Raw genomic sequence first — 19,646 nt, 5'->3', positions numbered from 1 at the left:
TCCTAGATTCACTGAGACTACCCACATATTCCTAGACTCACTGTGACACCCACATATTCTTAGACTCGATGTGACACCCACATATTCCTAGATTCACTGAGACTACCCACATATTCCTAGACTCACTGTGACACCCACATATTCCTAGATTCACTGAGACCACCCACATATTCCTAGACTCACTGTGACACCCACATATTCCTAGATTCACTGAGACTACCCACATATTCCTAGACTCACTGAGACTACCCACATATTCCTAGACTCACTGTGACACCCACATATTCCTAGACTCACTGTGACACCCACATATTCTTAGACTCGCTGTGACACCCACATATTCCTAGACTCACTGTGACACCCACATATTCTTAGACTCGCTGTGACACCCACATATTCCTAGATTCACTGAGACTACCCACATATTCCTAGACTCACTGTGACACCCACATATTCCTAGATTCACTGAGACTACCCACATATTCCTAGACTCACTAAGACACCCACATATTCCTAGACTCAATGAGACACCCACATATTCCTAGACTCACTGTGATACCCACATATTCCTAGACTCACTGTGACACCAACATATTCCTAGACTCACTGTGACACCCACATATTCTTAGACTCGCTGTGACACCCACAAATTCCTAGACTCACTGAGACACCCACATATTCCTAGATTCACTGAGACTACCCACATATTCCTAGACTCACTGAGACACCCACATATTCCTAGACTCACTGTGACACCAACATATTCCTAGACTCACTGAGACACCCACATATTCCTAGACTCACTGTGATACCCACATATTCCTAGACTCACTGAGACACCCACATATTCCTAGACTCACTGTGACACCAACATATTCCTAGATTCACTGAGACTACCCACATATTCCTAGACTCACTGAGACACCCACATATTCCTAGACTCACTGTGACACCAACATATTCCTAGACTCACTGTGACACCAACATATTCCTAGACTCACTGTGACACCAACATATTCCTAGACTCACTGTGACACCAACATATTCCTAGACTCACTGAGACACCCACATATTCCTAGACTCACTGTGACACCAACATATTCCTAGATTCACTGAGACTACCCACATATTCCTAGACTCACTGAGACACCCACATATTCCTAGACTCACTGTGATACCCACATATTCTTAGACTCGCTGTGACACCAACATATTCCTAGACTCACTGTGACACCCACATATTCCCTGACTCACTGTGACACCCACATATTCCTAGACTCAATGAGACACCCACATATTCCTAGACTCACTGTGACACCCACATATTCCTAGACTCAATGAGACACCCACATATTCCTAGACTCACTGTGACACCCACATATTCCTAGACTCAATGAGACACCCACATATTCCTAGACTCACTGTGACACCCACATATTCCTAGACTCAATGAGACACCCACATATTCCTAGACTCACTGAGACTACCCACATATTCCTAGACTCACTGAGACTACCCACATATTCCTAGATTCACTGAGACTACCCACATATTCCTAGATTCACTGAGACTACCCACATATTCCTAGATTCACTGAGACTACCCACATATTCCTAGATTCACTGAGACTACCCACATATTCCTAGACTCAATGAGACACCCACATATTCCTAGACTCACTGAGACTACCCACATATTCCTAGACTCACTGTGACACCAACATATTCCTAGACTCACTGTGACACCCACATATTCTTAGACTCGCTGTGACACCCACAAATTCCTAGACTCACTGAGACACCCACATATTCCTAGATTCACTGAGACTACCCACATATTTCTAGACTCACTGTGACACCCACATATTCTTAGACTCGCTGTGACACCCACATATTCCTAGATTCACTGAGACTACCCACATATTCCTAGACTCACTGTGACACCCACATATTCCTAGATTCACTGAGACTACCCACATATTCCTAGACTCACTGTGACACCCACATATTCCTAGATTCACTGAGACTACCCACATATTCCTAGACTCACTGAGACTACCCACATATTCCTAGACTCACTGTGACACCCACATATTCCTAGACTCACTGTGACACCCACATATTCTTAGACTCGCTGTGACACCCACATATTCCTAGACTCACTGTGACACCCACATATTCTTAGACTCGCTGTGACACCCACATATTCCTAGATTCACTGAGACTACCCACATATTCCTAGACTCACTGTGACACCCACATATTCCTAGATTCACTGAGACTACCCACATATTCCTAGACTCACTGAGACACCCACATATTCCTAGACTCAATGAGATACCCACATATTCCTAGACTCACTGTGATACCCACATATTCCTAGACTCACTGTGACACCCACATATTCTTAGACTCGCTGTAACACCCACAAATTCCTAGACTCACTGAGACACCCACATATTCCTAGATTCACTGAGACTACCCACATATTCCTAGACTCACTGAGACACCCACATATTCCTAGACTCACTGTGACACCCAACATATTCCTAGACTCACTGAGACACCCACATATTCCTAGACTCACTGTGATACCCACATATTCCTAGACTCACTGTGACACCAACATATTCCTAGATTCACTGAGACTACCCACATATTCCTAGACTCACTGAGACACCCACATATTCCTAGACTCACTGTGACACCAACATATTCCTAGACTCACTGTGACACCAACATATTCCTAGACTCACTGTGACACCAACATATTCCTAGACTCACTGTGACACCAACATATTCCTAGACTCACTGAGACACCCACATATTCCTAGACTCACTGTGACACCAACATATTCCTAGATTCACTGAGACTACCCACATATTCCTAGACTCACTGAGACACCCACATATTCCTAGACTCACTGTGATACCCACATATTCTTAGACTCGCTGTGACACCAACATATTCCTAGACTCACTGTGACACCCACATATTCCTAGACTCACTGTGACACCCACATATTCCTAGACTCAATGAGACACCCACATATTCCTAGACTCACTGTGACACCCACATATTCCTAGACTCAATGAGACACCCACATATTCCTAGACTCACTGTGACACCCACATATTCCTAGACTCAATGAGACACCCACATATTCCTAGACTCACTGTGACACCCACATATTCCTAGACTCAATGAGACACCCACATATTCCTAGACTCACTGAGACTACCCACATATTCCTAGACTCACTGAGACTACCCACATATTCCTAGATTCACTGAGACTACCCACATATTCCTAGATTCACTGAGACTACCCACATATTCCTAGATTCACTGAGACTACCCACATATTCCTAGATTCACTGAGACTACCCACATATTCCTAGATTCACTGAGACTACCCACATATTCCTAGACTCAATGAGACACCCACATATTCCTAGACTCACTGAGACTACCCACATATTCCTAGACTCACTGTGACACCCACATATTCCTAGACTCACTGAGACACCCACATATTCCTAGACTCACTGTGACACCCACATATTCCTAGACTCACTGTGACACCCACATATTCCTAGACTCACTGAGACACCCACATATTCCTAGACTCACTGTGACACCCACATATTCTTAGACTCACTGTGACACCCACATATTCCTAGACTCACTGTGACACCCACATATTCCTAGACTCACTGAGACACCCACATATTCCTAGACTCACTGTGATACCCACATATTCCTAGACTCACTGTGACACCAACATATTCCTAGATTCACTGAGACTACCCACATATTCCTAGACTCACTGAGACACCCACATATTCCTAGACTCACTGTGACACCAACATATTCCTAGACTCACTGTGACACCAACATATTCCTAGACTCACTGTGACACCAACATATTCCTAGACTCACTGTGACACCAACATATTCCTAGACTCACTGAGACACCCACATATTCCTAGACTCACTGTGACACCAACATATTCCTAGATTCACTGAGACTACCCACATATTCCTAGACTCACTGAGACACCCACATATTCCTAGACTCACTGTGATACCCACATATTCTTAGACTCGCTGTGACACCAACATATTCCTAGACTCACTGTGACACCCACATATTCCTAGACTCACTGTGACACCCACATATTCCTAGACTCAATGAGACACCCACATATTCCTAGACTCACTGTGACACCCACATATTCCTAGACTCAATGAGACACCCACATATTCCTAGACTCACTGTGACACCCACATATTCCTAGACTCAATGAGACACCCACATATTCCTAGACTCACTGTGACACCCACATATTCCTAGACTCAATGAGACACCCACATATTCCTAGACTCACTGAGACTACCCACATATTCCTAGACTCACTGAGACTACCCACATATTCCTAGATTCACTGAGACTACCCACATATTCCTAGATTCACTGAGACTACCCACATATTCCTAGATTCACTGAGACTACCCACATATTCCTAGATTCACTGAGACTACCCACATATTCCTAGATTCACTGAGACTACCCACATATTCCTAGACTCAATGAGACACCCACATATTCCTAGACTCACTGAGACTACCCACATATTCCTAGACTCACTGTGACACCCACATATTCCTAGACTCACTGAGACACCCACATATTCCTAGACTCACTGTGACACCCACATATTCCTAGACTCACTGTGACACCCACATATTCCTAGATTCACTGAGACTACCCACATATTCCTAGACTCACTGAGACACCCACATATTCCTAGACTCACTGTGATACCCACATATTCTTAGACTCGCTGTGACACCAACATATTCCTAGACTCACTGTGACACCCACATATTCCTAGACTCACTGTGACACCCACATATTCCTAGACTCAATGAGACACCCACATATTCCTAGACTCACTGTGACACCCACATATTCCTAGACTCAATGAGACACCCACATATTCCTAGACTCACTGTGACACCCACATATTCCTAGACTCAATGAGACACCCACATATTCCTAGACTCACTGTGACACCCACATATTCCTAGACTCAATGAGACACCCACATATTCCTAGACTCACTGAGACTACCCACATATTCCTAGACTCACTGAGACTACCCACATATTCCTAGATTCACTGAGACTACCCACATATTCCTAGATTCACTGAGACTACCCACATATTCCTAGATTCACTGAGACTACCCACATATTCCTAGATTCACTGAGACTACCCACATATTCCTAGATTCACTGAGACTACCCACATATTCCTAGACTCAATGAGACACCCACATATTCCTAGACTCACTGAGACTACCCACATATTCCTAGACTCACTGTGACACCCACATATTCCTAGACTCACTGAGACACCCACATATTCCTAGACTCACTGTGACACCCACATATTCCTAGACTCACTGTGACACCCACATATTCCTAGACTCACTGAGACACCCACATATTCCTAGACTCACTGTGACACCCACATATTCTTAGACTCACTGTGACACCCACATATTCCTAGACTAAAGAGACACCCACATATTCCTAGACTCACTGTGACACCCACATATTCCTAGACTCACTGTGACACCCACATATTCCTAGACTCACTGTGACACCCACATATTCCTAGACTCACTGTGACACTCACATATTCCTAGATTCACTGAGACACCCACATACTCCTAGACTCACTGTGACACCCACATATTCCTAGACTCACTGTGACACCCACATATTCCTAGACTCACTGTGACACCCACATATTCCTCGACTCAAATATCCAAACAAAATGCCTAAAAACATGCTTTGTTTTTAAATACACGAAGCTAGAGAATACAAACATTTTCACAGGTAATTAACTCATGGGATAACATTGTTAATGTTAGATGTTGCAGCTGAAAAGTGTTTAAGTACTAATGTGTTGCAAGATTTATTAATTAGGTTAAAAAACTAATCCCATATATATTGGATGAAACAGGCGGAGCAGGAATAATGTGTCGCTCAAAACAAATATTTAAAAGTTTGCATATTAAAATGTATACATCATTCTCGTGTAAAATAATGATATTAATATTTCATGAAGTTAACGTTCTGCTTGTGTTAGTTGCAGGGCTGAATTGTTGTTGATGGTGGTGGTGTGGTGGTGGTTGGTGGTGGAGTGGTTGGTTGGTGGTGTGGTTCGTTGTGGTGTGGTTGGTGGTGGTGGTGGTATTGTTGTTGGTGGTGGTGGTGTGGTTGGTGGTGGTTGTGGTGGTGGTTGTTAGTAGTCGTGGATGTGGTTGTTGGAGGTGGAGGTGTTGTTGGTGTGGTTGGTGGTGGTGGTTGTTGTTGGTGGTGGTGGTGGTGGTGGTGGTGTGGTTGTTGTTGGTGGTGGTGGTGTGGTTGGTGGTTGTGTGGTTGTTGGTGGAGGTGGTGGTTTGGTTGGTGTTGTTATTGGTGGTGTTGTTGTTGGTGGTGGTTGTGGTGTGATTGGTGGTGGTGGTGGTGTAGTTGTTGTTGTTGTAGTGGTGGTGGTTGTTGTTGTTGTAGTGGTGGTGGTTGTTTGTAGTGGTGTGGGTGTTGGTGGTGGTGTGGTGGTTGGTGTTGTTGTTGGTGATAGTGGTGGTGGTGGCTGTGTGGTTGATGGTGTAGTTGGTGGTGGTGGCTGTGTAGATAGTGGTGATGGTGGTGTGGTGGTGATGTGGATGATGGTGGTGGTGGTGGCAGTGTGGTTGATGGTGGTGGTGGTGGCAGTGTGGTTGATGGTGGTAGTGATGTGGCTGGTGTTGGTGGTGGTTTGGTTGGTGCTGTTGGTGGTAGTGTGGGTGGTGTGGTGGTTGGTGGTGTGGTTGGTGTTGTTGTTGGTGGTGGTGATGGTGGTGTGGTTGGTGGCTTGTAGTGGTGGTGGTGGTGGTGAAGACGTGTATGGAGTACCGACTGGAGACGTGTACATGCATAAGGGAGGAAGAAAGAACAAGTTAAGACCCAATACCTGACATGGAGCCACGTATCCGTGTATCCAAGCAGTAGGTAACGGAGTCACCACTCGTTACCAGATCCACCAGGCACTCGAGGTTGCCGCTCGTTAGGCTTGGTAACGAAATATTTCATGGGAGTTTCTTCCCAGCAAAAGAGGTTTCCATTCTGACTGCGGCCTTGTTAGGAATCCCCAGGTAAGGATACCTTTGGATTTTTATATTTTTATTATTATTATGATAGCTGACCTTGTCTTTATCACTCAGGTCAACTCTTCCTCTGTCATATATTCTGTATACGTCGTCTCTCTCCTCATCTCTCTGTACCTCTCACCCCTCCCTGTTCCACCTCTACCCTCTTGTATACACCTCATCCATCCGTACTGCACCACACTCCTCCCTTTATGCACCTCTCTACCCTTCCATATTCCTTCCTGTACCTCACATCTCTCCCTCACTCCCTACCTCCCTCCGCCCTCGTTCTTTCCTCGTGCTTTTTTTGCCTCTTTCTCCTTTTTCCTTCCATCTAATTAAACTTCCCTCTCTCCCTATCTTTCCCCGCTCCCAATCCCTCCTCTCTTTCTCTCCTCTGGGCATTCTTACTCTCCAATTCACTATAAAGAAACAGTGCAAGATTCCTGTGTGTTAAGATCTTGGGACCGTTCATGCTCGTTAATTGGGTAACTAATGGACTTTCCTCCTCTTTAGGCAATTACTCCCTGCCACACTGCCTCCCTCCCTGCCACACTGCCTTCCTCCGTGCCACACTGCCTTCCTCCCTGCCACACTGCATCTCTCCCTGCCACACTGCCTCTCTCCCTGCCACACTGTCTCCCTCCCTGCCACACTGTCTCCCTCCCTGCCACAATGCCTCCCTCCCTGCCACACTGTCTCCCTCCCTCCCTGCCACACTGCCTCCCTCCCTGCCACACTGTCTCCCTCCCTGCCACACTGCCTCCCTCCCTGCCACACTGTCTCCCTCCCTCCCTGCCACACTGTCTCCCTCCCTGCCACACTGCCTCCCTCCCTGCCACACTGTCTCCCTCCCTCCCTGCCACACTGCCTCCCTCCCTGCCACACTGCCTCCCTCCCTGCCACACTGCCTCTCTCCCTGCCACACTGCCTCTCTCCCTGCCACACTGTCTCCCTCCCTCCCTGCCACACTGCCTCCCTCCCTGCCACACTGCCTCCCTCCCTGCCATACTGCCTCCCTCCCTGCCACACTGCCTCCCTCCCTGCCACACTGCCTCCCTCCCTGCAACATTGACTCCCTCCCTGCCTCACTGCCTCCCTCCCTGCCACACTGCCTCCCTCCCTGCCACAGTGCCACCCTCCCTGCCACACTGCCTCCTTCCCTGCCACACTGCCTCCCTCCCTGCCACACTGCCTCCCTCCCTGCCACACTGCCACACTCCCTGCCACACTGCCTCCCTCCCTGCCACACTGCCTCCCTCCCTGCCACACTGCCTCCCTCCCTGCCACACTGCCTCCCTCCCTGCCACACTGCCTCCCTCCCTGCCACACTGTCTCCCTCCCTCCCTGCCACACTGCCTCCCTCCCTGCCACACTGTCTCCCTCCCTCCCTGACACACTGTCTCCCTCCCTGCCACACTGCCTCCCTCCCTGCCACACTGTCTCCCTCCCTGCCAACCTCAACGATAAACATCATGTAGTGTAATACGGGACGCAGGCGGCGTGCGTAACGTATTCGTGAAAAACTTTAAATATTTTAAACTCTTCACAGTTAAAAAAACTGAATTCCTTAAAAGCTTAACCATAATACTTCAATTCCCAACCTGAATATTCGAGCATAAACAAATGGTTTAAGTTTCAATTCACTGCTAAGTTTTGGTCTAAAGTTACTGCAAGAAACCAACAAGAAAAACATAAAAGTAGTTCAGAAAACCCCCACAGGGATATCTACGTTCAAAAATTATATTATGAAGTTTTTATATATAAAAGAATACATAAATTTTTGTATTTAAAACCATAAGAAAGATGCTTTTTCAATTTATCACCAGGAAGCCAAAGTCAAAATATATAAATAGATTTTTAACTGCAAGTAGAAGGGTGCAACGCATAAATTTCACTATGATCCTTTTTTTTAACAAGAAAAATTTCTGCAAAGAGATATTCACATTATCCGCTGGAATCCAAAGCTACTTTTTTTATATTGACACTAAAACTGGAAGCCATGGAGCTAGTCTGCAAAATTAATAAAATAGCATGTATAAAATCATTATATATTTAAAATCAAATGCATCTTAACTACAAAATATAAAAAGAAAGTTTACTTTTTTGTTCAGTATGCTACATACTAGTTTTAAGAACAATTTTTATGACCATTTCAGACAAAAAAAAAGTTGCCATGCTTTCACATCTTAGCAGTAAAATTAGCTCAATAATTTTTAATTAAATGCGAATTGAATTAGTTTGACTGTTGTGTTCAGGACGTATGAATTCCATGAGTGTATGGAAGGGGGGTGGGGGGGGGGGGGGGGTGACCGGAAGGGAAGGTAAGGTAATTAACAAGATAAATCGCCAAGCCATTCGACTATATAGCGCTGAGAAGGGATATGAGGATACGAATTTAGGATAGGACGGAGAGAAGGACTGGTGGCCAACCACTAGGACGGTCGGGGAATAAACGCCGACCTGCAAGAAGCGAACACACAGAGGAGAGGAATGGTCCTCTGTAACAGTGACAAGCAACCGGTTTCATGTTAATTAATAGATATTCTTTTTACATATTCTAATGTAAAAAAGAATATTCCTTTATGATGCTCCTGAATAAGTGAAATGCGGAAATGACGGAACCATCATGAGGGGAGCCATGCCGAGCAGGCTTGGGGGGGGGGGGGTAATCAGCTTGATTGTCCCACCGGGGATGTTCAACCAATCAGGTAATCCTCAGAACGATAACAATTCGCTTTGCCAACATGCTCTATGGTGAACGGCAGAGCCAATCAGCGCCCTCGTATAACAAGAACGACTCAGGTAATTAATGGTCATGTATAGCATGAACTTCAGGGCTAATCATCGGAGCTGTACAACCAAATTGTCGCAGGCAATCAACGGGATCGTATAACATAATTTTAGCAGCCAATCACCCGTTTCCAATCGATAACGCAGCCAATAAGGAACCTTACACCAGCGCTATAGCCAATCACCAGCCTGATCACAAGAATGATATAGCGAATCACTAGCCTGAAATATCATTAACGACTCAGGTGAACAGTAGTCTAATATTTGAACTAGATTAAACAACTGATTAAAACGAGGTTATCACTATTACATTTACTATGCAGCCAATCAGTGGCCTCACTTCAATAGTACCCCAACCAATCACGGGTCTCACTTCAATAGGACCCCAACCAATCACTGGTCTCACTTCAATAGGACCCCAACCAATCACTGGTCTCACTTCAATAGGACCCTAACCAATCACTGGCCTCACTTCAATAAGGCTCCAGCCAATCACTGGCCTCACTTCAATTAGGCCCCGACCAATCACTGGCCAGAAACCTTTACCACAAGCCAACTAATCAACCTAACTTCAGTACTACAAGGGAGGTGAATAGTTGATGCAACTTCTGTTGAGTGAGAAAAGTTGGATTCAAAATTCTACTGTTTAGACTAATGGTGATAAATGCGTGTTTGAACAATTACTGAAAATTGGTTTTGTGACTGTACGAAGTCGTTCACCAGACCCGGAGGCCTGACAACAATATATTCTTCAACACGAAGTCTGGGGTATGATGGGAGAATGTCTGTATTACCGGGGATGCGTCAGGCCGTGACTAAACTAAATAAATGGAAATATATGCAGAAATTCATGATTAAAATCAGGAAATGAAATCTGCCAGATTAGTACGATTCAACACCACACACCACGAGGTTTCCTGTGTAGGTATATCACACAGGACTCCTATACGTATTCGATAGGTATAGTATATACCTATAAGTATAGGTATATACTATAAGTATCTCCTATAGGTGTAGTATTCCTTTAGGTATACTATAGTATACTTGCATGCTGGTCATCAAAGAAGTGGTCGCCTTTACAACCCATCAGAGACTGATTAATCTACTAAAATTTAATTTGTTTTAGATACACTGATATAGTTATTACGTTACTGCGAACTGGGCGCCTGACAGCTGGGTGGACAGCGCTTCGGATTTGTAGTCCTGAGGTTCCGGGTTCGATCCCCGGTGGAGGCGGTGACATATGGGGAAAATGTCTCTTCACCCTGATGTTCCTTTTACCTAGCAGTAAATAGGTACCTGGGAGTTAGACAGCTGCTACGGGCTGCTTCCTGGTGGGGGGGTGTAACAAAAAGGAGGCCTGGTCGAGGACCGGGCCGCTGGGACGCTAAGCCCCGAAATCATCTCAAGATAACCTCAAGATAACGTTATAACATAGCTGAACTCCAATTATAATCCATATAAACCCCCTCCTCCCTCCCTACTCCTCCTCGCCCACCTCGACTGAAAATGACGCCCAAATGGTGCAGTCTTTCCATTTTGGGCCAAACAAAAAATTATCGCAGTCTCCAGGGAAGCAGGAAGGAACTCAAACATTCGAGAACAAAAGTGTATCCATCACTCCTCCACACACAACTTTGTGTGTGTGTGTGTGTGTGTGTGTGTGTGTGTGTGTGTGTGTGTGTGTGTGTGTGTGTGTACTCATCTAGTTGTACTTACCTAGTTGTGTTTCCGGGAGATGAGCTCTGGCTCTTTGGTCCCGCCTCTCAATTCTCAATCAACTGGTGTACAGATTCCTGAGCCTATTGGGCTCTATCATATCTACATTTGAAACTGTGTATGGAGTCTGCCTCCACCACAACACTACTTAATGCATTCCATTTGTTAACTACCCTGACACTGAATAAATTCTTTCTAACGTCTCTGTGGCTCATCTGGGTACTAAGTTTCCACCTGTGTCCCCTTGTTCGTGTTCCACCCGCGCTAAAGAGTTTGTCTTTGTCCACCCTGTTAATTCCCCTGAGAATTTTGTAGGTGGTTATTATGTCTCCCCTTACTCTTCTGTTTTCCAGGGTTGTGAGGTTCAGCTCCCTTAGCCTTTCCTCGTAGCTCATTCCAATCAGTTCCGGGACGAGCCTGGTGGCATACCTCCGAATCTTCTCTAACTTGGTCTTGTGTTTAACTAGGTATGGACTCCTGACTGGAGCTGCATACTCCAGGATTGGTCTTAAATAAGTGGTATACAGGGTCCTGAACAATTCCTTACACAAGTTTCTAAAGGCAGTTCTTATATTGGCTAGTCTAGCATATGCCGCTGATGATATCCTTTTGATATGGGCCTCTGGGGACAGGTTCGGTGTGATATCGACTCCCAGATCTTTCTCTCTATTTGACTCTTGTAGGACTTCACCTCCCAGATGATACCTTGTGTTCAGCCTCCTGCTCCCTTCGCCTAATTTCATTACTTTACACTTTCCACTTGTGTGTGTGTGTGTGTGTGTGTGTGTGTGTGTGTGTGTGTGTGTGTGTGTGTGTGTGTGTGTGTATTCACCTAGTTGTACTCACCTAGTTGTGCTTGCGGGGGTTGAGCTCTGGCTCTTTGGTCCCGCCTCTCAACCGTCAATCAACAGGTGTACAGTTTCCTGAGCCTATTGGGCTCTATCATATCTACACTTGAAACTGTGTTTGGAGTCAGCCTCCACCACATTACTTCCTAATGCATTCAATTTGTCAACAACTCTGACACTAAAAAAGTTCTTTCTAATATCTCTGTGGCTCATTTGGGCACTCAGTTTCCACCTGTGTCCCATAGTGCGTGTGCCCCTTGTGTTAAATAGCCTGTCTTTATCAACCCTGTCGATTCCCTTGAGAATCTTGAATGTGGTGATCATATCCCCCCTAACTCTTCTGTCTTCCACTGGTGACTTCACACCATTCTGAGGTCTCACCCCTCACTATAACTCTCTGCTTCCTATTGCTTAGGTACTCCCTTATCAACTGGAGCGCCCTACCAGTTACTCCTGGTCCTGCTTTCCGACAGTCCAAAAAAATGCAGTCCGCCCATCCTTCTCTTTCTTGGTTAATCTTTGTCACCTGATCGTAGAATTCTATCAAGCCTGTAAGGCAAGATAGAACCCTCCCTGAACCCATGTTAATGGGTTATCACGATGTCTCTTCTCTCCAGATGTGTTACTAGGTTTTTTCTCACAATCTTCCCCATCACCTTGCATGGTATACAAGTTAAGGACACTGGCCTGTAGTTCAGTGCCTCTTGTCTGTCACCCTTTTTAAATATTGGTACTACATTAGCAGTCTTCCATATTTCTGGTAGGTCTCCCGTTTCCAGTGACCTACTTTACACTATGGAGAGTGGCAAGCAAAGAGCTCATGTACACTCTTTCGATACCCATGGTGAGATTCCATCCGGCCCAACAGCTTTTCTCACATCCAGCTTCAATAGGTGCTTCTTGACCTCATTTCTTGTAATTTCGAACCTTTCCAAGGTCACCTGGTTTGCTGCCACCTCTCCTCGCGCCGTGACTACCCCCGTGTTCTATTGTAAAGGCCTACTGGAACGTTTTGTTGAGTTCTTCACACACTTGTTTTTCATTCTCTGTGTACCTGTCCTCGCCCACCCTAAGTTTCATCACCTGTTCCTTCACTATTGTCTTCCTCCTGATGTGACTGTGCAGTAGCTTTGGTTCGGTCTTGGCTTTATTAGCTATGTCATTTTCATACCTTTTCTTAGTTGCTTTTCTCACACTAACATACTCGTTCCTGGTTCTCTGGTATCTCTCTCTACTTTCTGGTGTTCTGTTATTACGGAAGTTCCTCCATGCCCTTTTGTTCAGCTCCTTTGCTTTCATACATTCCCTATTAAACCACGGATTCTTCCTTTGCTTCTCTGTTTCTTCCTGTCAGGCTGGGACAAACCTGCTTACAGCCACCTGACATTTTTGGGTGACATAGTCCATCATGTCTTGTACGGACTTGGTTCTGAGTTCTGTGTCCCAATGTATATCCCATAGGAATTTATTCATCTCCTCATAGTTTGCCTTTCGGTACGCCAGCCCTTTGTTTCCCAGTTCTTTTTTGGGGGTGATAATTCCTAGCTCAACCAGGTACTCAAAGCTCAATACACTATGATCACTCATTCCCAAGAGGGCTTCCAACTTAACTTCCCTTATATCCGACTCATTTAGGGTAAAATCAGATCAAGCAAGGCTGGTTCATCCCCTCCTCTCATTATTGTTGGTCCCTTGACGTGTTGACTTAGAAAGTTTCTTGTTGCCACATCCAGCAACTTAGCTCTCCTTGTGACTGGGCCTCCATGTGGGTCTCTGTTCCCCCAATCTATCTTCCCCATGGTTGAAGTCTCCCTTTGATTAGTAGCCTGAATCCGTTCCTCCTAGCCACAGAAGCTGCTCTCTCTATTATATTGATGGTGGCCAAGTTGTTTCTATCATATTCCTGTCTTGGTCTTCTATCAATCGGTGGGGGTTATATATGACTACTATTATAATTTTCTGTCCTCCAGTTGCTATGGAGCCTGATATGTAGTCACTAAAACCTTCACAGTTCTGAATTACCATCTCTTCGAAACTCCAACCTTCTCTTAGTAGCAAAGCTACACCACCTCCTCCTCTCCCTTCTCTCTCTTTCCACACTACATAGTAGCCCTGTGGAAAGAATGCGTTTGTTATGGTTTTCGTAAGCTTTGTTTCTGTGAGTGTTATTATATCTGGGTTTTCTTCTAGTGCCCATTCTCCGAGTTCACTTCTTTTATTTGTAATCCCATCTATGTTAGTGTACATTGCCTTGAAGCTCACTTTCTTCAGTTCATTTTCTTGTCCCTATCTTGGTGAGCATTCTTCTGGTGTGGGAAGCTGTTCCGTAGGTTAGAAGATCTGTGAGGTGATTTGCAGGGTCTCAGAGGAGTTTGGGTGAGGGGTGGGGGTTTCAGGGAAGGGGGGACAGGTAGGGTGTGGGTTAAGGAGATAGGGGGGACATGGAGGATACGGGGTGAGGGGGAAGGAGGGATAGGGAGGGTATGGGATGAAGGGGGAGGGGGGAGAGGGGGGGAAAGGTGGGAGGGGGGACATGATGGGAATGGGGAAGGGGTGACAGGGTAAGAATGGGGTGGGGGAGGGAGGGTTGGGTGGGGGCAGGTAGGGTGAGGGGAAGGGAGGGTTTCTATGCAGAGGGGGGTGGTGGTGTTGCCCTCCCCTCTGGTGTTGCTGGGATGCTGGTTTTGGGTTCGCCTCTTGTCTCTAGGATTGTTGTGTTGGGGACTGTGATTTCCTGGTTTGCTCCTCTCTCCCTGCGCTTCCTCCTTATCTCTGCTGCCCTGGCTGTCTCCTCCTTCGTCCTGTCCCACTGCAGGAATACTTTTTTGTATCCCTCCACATGCTGCAGACGACTCTTCCTTTCGAGAATATCCTCCTTCGTGGTTTCGTTTGTAAACACCACCTTTACAAGCCGGTTTCTGTCCTTGTTGTACCAGCCCAACCTGAAAATCTTCTCTATGTTTCGTTCAGCCCCATCCATCTGTAACCCCTTCAGTAGCCCCTGTACTTCCTCTCTATCCTTGCTATTCCATTCTTGCCTGTTGGATATTTCCTGTTCCCTGATGCCTACAACTACCACTGATCTTTTTCTCTCCAGCAGCTGAGTGGTGCACCTTGCTGCTTCCTGTGAGGTGACTGCTTGCATGGCTGCCTCCCTCACTGTGTCCATAGCTTCTGAGCTCTTTTTCAGTATGTCCGCAAATGTTTCAGGTACAGAGGCATTTCCTTCCATTGTAACATTCCCACCCTCCCTTTGGATGATAATCTGATGCTCGGTCTCTTTATTTTTCTCTGTGAGGAATTTGATCTCCTCCCTTGCTGATGTCAGCTCACTTTGCAGGTTATTAATTGTAATCCTCATTTCATGCATCTCCTTCCTGAATTCCTCCAGAACTTGGTTTAACATGTCCTGTGTGTGTGTGTGTGTGTGTGTGTGTGTGTGTGTGTGTGTGTGTGTGTGTGTGTGTGTGTGTGTACTAACCTAAATGTACTCACCAAATTGTGCTTGCGGGGGTTGAGCTCTGGCTCTTTGTTCCCGCATCTCAACTGTAAATCAACAGGTGTACAGATTCCTGAGCCTATTGGGCTCTATCATATCTACACTTGAAGCTGTGTATGGAGTCAGCCTCCACCACATCACTTCCTAATGCATTCCATTTGTCAATCACTCTGACACTAAAAAAGTTCTTTCTAATATCTCTGTGGCTCATTTGGGCACTCAGTTTCCACCTGTGTCCCCTTGTGCGTGTGCCCCTTGTGTTAAATAGCCTCTCTTTATCTACCCTATCAATTCCCTTCAGAATCTTGAATGTGGTGATCATGTCCCCCCTAACTCTTCTGTCTTCCAGCGAAGTGAGGTTTAATTCCCGTAGTCTCTCCTCGTAGCTCATACCTCTCAGCTCGGGTACTAGTCTGGTGGCAAACCTTTGAACCTTTACCAGTTTAGTCTTATCCTTAACTAGATATGGACTCCATGCTGGCGCTGCATACTCCAGGATTGGCCTGACATATGTGGTATACAAAGTTCTGAATGATTCTTTACACAAGTTTCTGAATGCTGTTCATATGTTGGCCAGCCTGGCATATGCCGCTGATGTTATCCGCTTGATATGTGCTGCAGGAGACAGGTCTGGCGTGATATCAACCCCCAAGTCTTTTTCCTTCTCTGACTCCTGAAGAGTTTCCTCTCCTAGATGATACCTTGTATCTGGCCTCCTGCTCCCTACACCTATCTTCATTACATTACATTTGGTTGGGTTAAACTCTAACAACCATTTGTTCGACCATTCCTTCAGCTTGTATAGGTCTTCTTGAAGCCTTAAACAGACCTCTTCTGTTTTACCCCTTCTCATAATTTTGGCATCGTCCGCAAACATTGAGAGAAATGAATCGATACCCTCTGGGAGATCATTTACATATATCAGAAAAAAGATAGGACCGAGTACAGAATCCTGTGGGACTCCACTGGTGACTTCACGCCGATCGGAGGTCTCACCCCTCACCGTAACTCTCTGCTTCCTATTGCTTAGGTACTTCCTTATCCACTGGAGCACCTTACCAGCTACACCTGCCTGTCTCTCCAGCTTATGTACCAGCCTCTTATGCGGTACTGTGTCAAAAGCTTTCCGACAATCCAAGAAAATCCAGTCCGCCCAGCCCTCTCTTTCTTGCTTAATCTTTGTCACCTGATCGAAGAATTCTATCAAGCCTGTAAGGCAAGATTTACCCTCCCTGAACCCATGTTGGCGATTTGTCACGAAGTCCCTTTTCTCCAGAAGTGTTACCAGGTTTTTTCTCACGATCTTCTCCATCACCTTGCATGGTGTACAAGTCAAGGACACTGGCCTGTAGTTCAGTGCCTCTTGCCTGTCGCCCTTTTTGTATATTGGGACCACATTCGCCGTCTTCCATATTTCTGGTAGGTCTTCCGTCTGCAGTGACTTACTATACACTATGGAGAGTGGCAAGCAAAGTGCCTCTGCACACTCTTTCAGTATCCATGGTGAGATTCCGTCTGGACCAACAGCCTTTCTAACATCCAGATCCAGCAGGTGTCTCTTGACCTCTCTCGTAATTTCGAATTCTTTTAAGGCCGCCTGGTTTACCTCCCTTTCTCCTAGCACAGTGACCTCACCTTGTTCTATTGTGAAGACCTCCTGGAACCTCTTGTTGAGTTCTTCACACACCTCTGTCATTCTCTGTATACCTGTCTTCGCCTGTTCTAAGTTTCAATACCTGTTCTTTCACTGTTGTTTTCCTTCTGATGTGACTGTGGAGTAGCTTTGGTTCGTTCTTGGCTTTGTTTGCTATATCTTTTTCAATATCTTTGTTTGCTATATCTTTTGGAAACTGAGCGCCCAAATGAGCCACAGACATATTTGAAAGCACTTTTTTAGTGTCAGAGTGGTTGACAAATGGAATGCATTAGGAGGTGATGTGGTGGAGGCTGACTCCATACACAGTTTCAAGTGTAGATATGATAGAGCCCAATAGGCTCAGGGATCTGTACACCTGTTGATTGACGGCTGAGAGGCGGAACCAAAGAGCCAGAGCTCAACCTCCGCAAACACAACTAGTTGAGTACACACACACACACACACACACACACACACAAACAAACACACACATATCTAGTGAATGTCTTCCTCACCTGAATAAGCTCTTCAAACCACGCCAGTGATAAATATCTCTCCAGACAAAAGACCGGAATTAAATTTTGATGGGAAGACTGACTCAGGACCTAATTCACCATTACCCGGGGAGAGAGTTGTCGCAGGATGTATAATTCACTCGTTTTTGCTTTAAACTTTATAGGGAGGGAAGAGGGTGAGCCCTCTTCCTAATTTGCGAACACTTTGTTGAGTGTTCCCACACACAGCACAAAGATCACACTCTGGGTTTTGTATTTTTACTTATGACTTTCTCCTAACTATTGAGCGAGTGCAGTTTGGTATTCAGAGAGTTAGTCTCTTAGCAAATTATAATTTATCTTTTTTGTTTACCATATGTTACTTTGTGGTCAACAAATATGATTGTAGAAAAAGTTGTTCTGCTGCTGATCTGTTGTTAAATGTCTCCACTAATTGGCGTCAGTCACTAGACGAGTCCAAGATCAACTGTGCAGTTGCACAGGACATTGCAGGTGCCTTTGTTCGGGCATTCTAGATTACTAGTAAAGCTTCAAACACTAGGCATCTCGGGATCTATTTTACAGCGAACAAAAGATTACCTTTAAGAACTGATTGTAAGTGATCTTGAATCTGAGAGCCAATTATTTGGTTCCAGCGCACCGTACGGTAGTATGTTTGGCCCTTCGTTGTTAATTGTCTTCTTTAATGATCACTTACACCTCATCCCTGAAACACAGGGAGTAGTTAAGTAGAAGTTAAGTAGAAGTTAAGTAGAGTAGTTAGTAGAAACACAGTGTCAGAGTAGTTAACAGGTGGAATGCATTAGGCAGAGATGTGGTGGAGGCTGACGCCATACACAGTTTCATATATAGATATGACTGAGCCCAGTAGGCTCAGAAATCTGTTCACCAGTTGATTGAATGTTGAGAGGAGAGACCAAAGAGCTAGAGCTCAACCTCTGCAAGCACAAATAGATGAGTACAGGCCTATGCTTATGGGTGTAACCTCTACATATGGAAAAGAAGAAATGCCAACTACTACTAGGATAATTAGTGACTACTTTCAGCAATTTCTACCTGAGAAGGCGATGGAAGGTCACATTTAGCGGCTGAGAAAACACTGGCGATGGTCGTGATAAGAGTGTATGATATTGCATATCACAGTGGCAAGAACCAGGTGATTGGTAACGAAGCCCACATATTAGGGGGATGATCTTTGACTCTTGACTGACCAAGTCTTATGTGGATACCGTACTTGGGATCTGAGTGCCTTATGAAGGTAGTTGTAGGGATTCGGGTGCTCCATACAGGTCCAGTGGTAAGGATCAGGGTGCTTTCAACTCCTACTCAATTATTTAATGATGAATGTTGTGGGTTTATCATTTTTATTAAAACAGCAAAAATTTTTATTCAAAGTATTATACCAATTTCATTATTTAAGGATATTTCCCCA

The sequence above is a fragment of the Procambarus clarkii genome, chromosome 4, assembly GCF_040958095.1.
Source record: "Procambarus clarkii isolate CNS0578487 chromosome 4, FALCON_Pclarkii_2.0, whole genome shotgun sequence".
NCBI lineage: Eukaryota > Metazoa > Arthropoda > Malacostraca > Decapoda > Cambaridae > Procambarus > Procambarus clarkii.
This window is presented reverse-complemented; position numbering follows the sequence as displayed.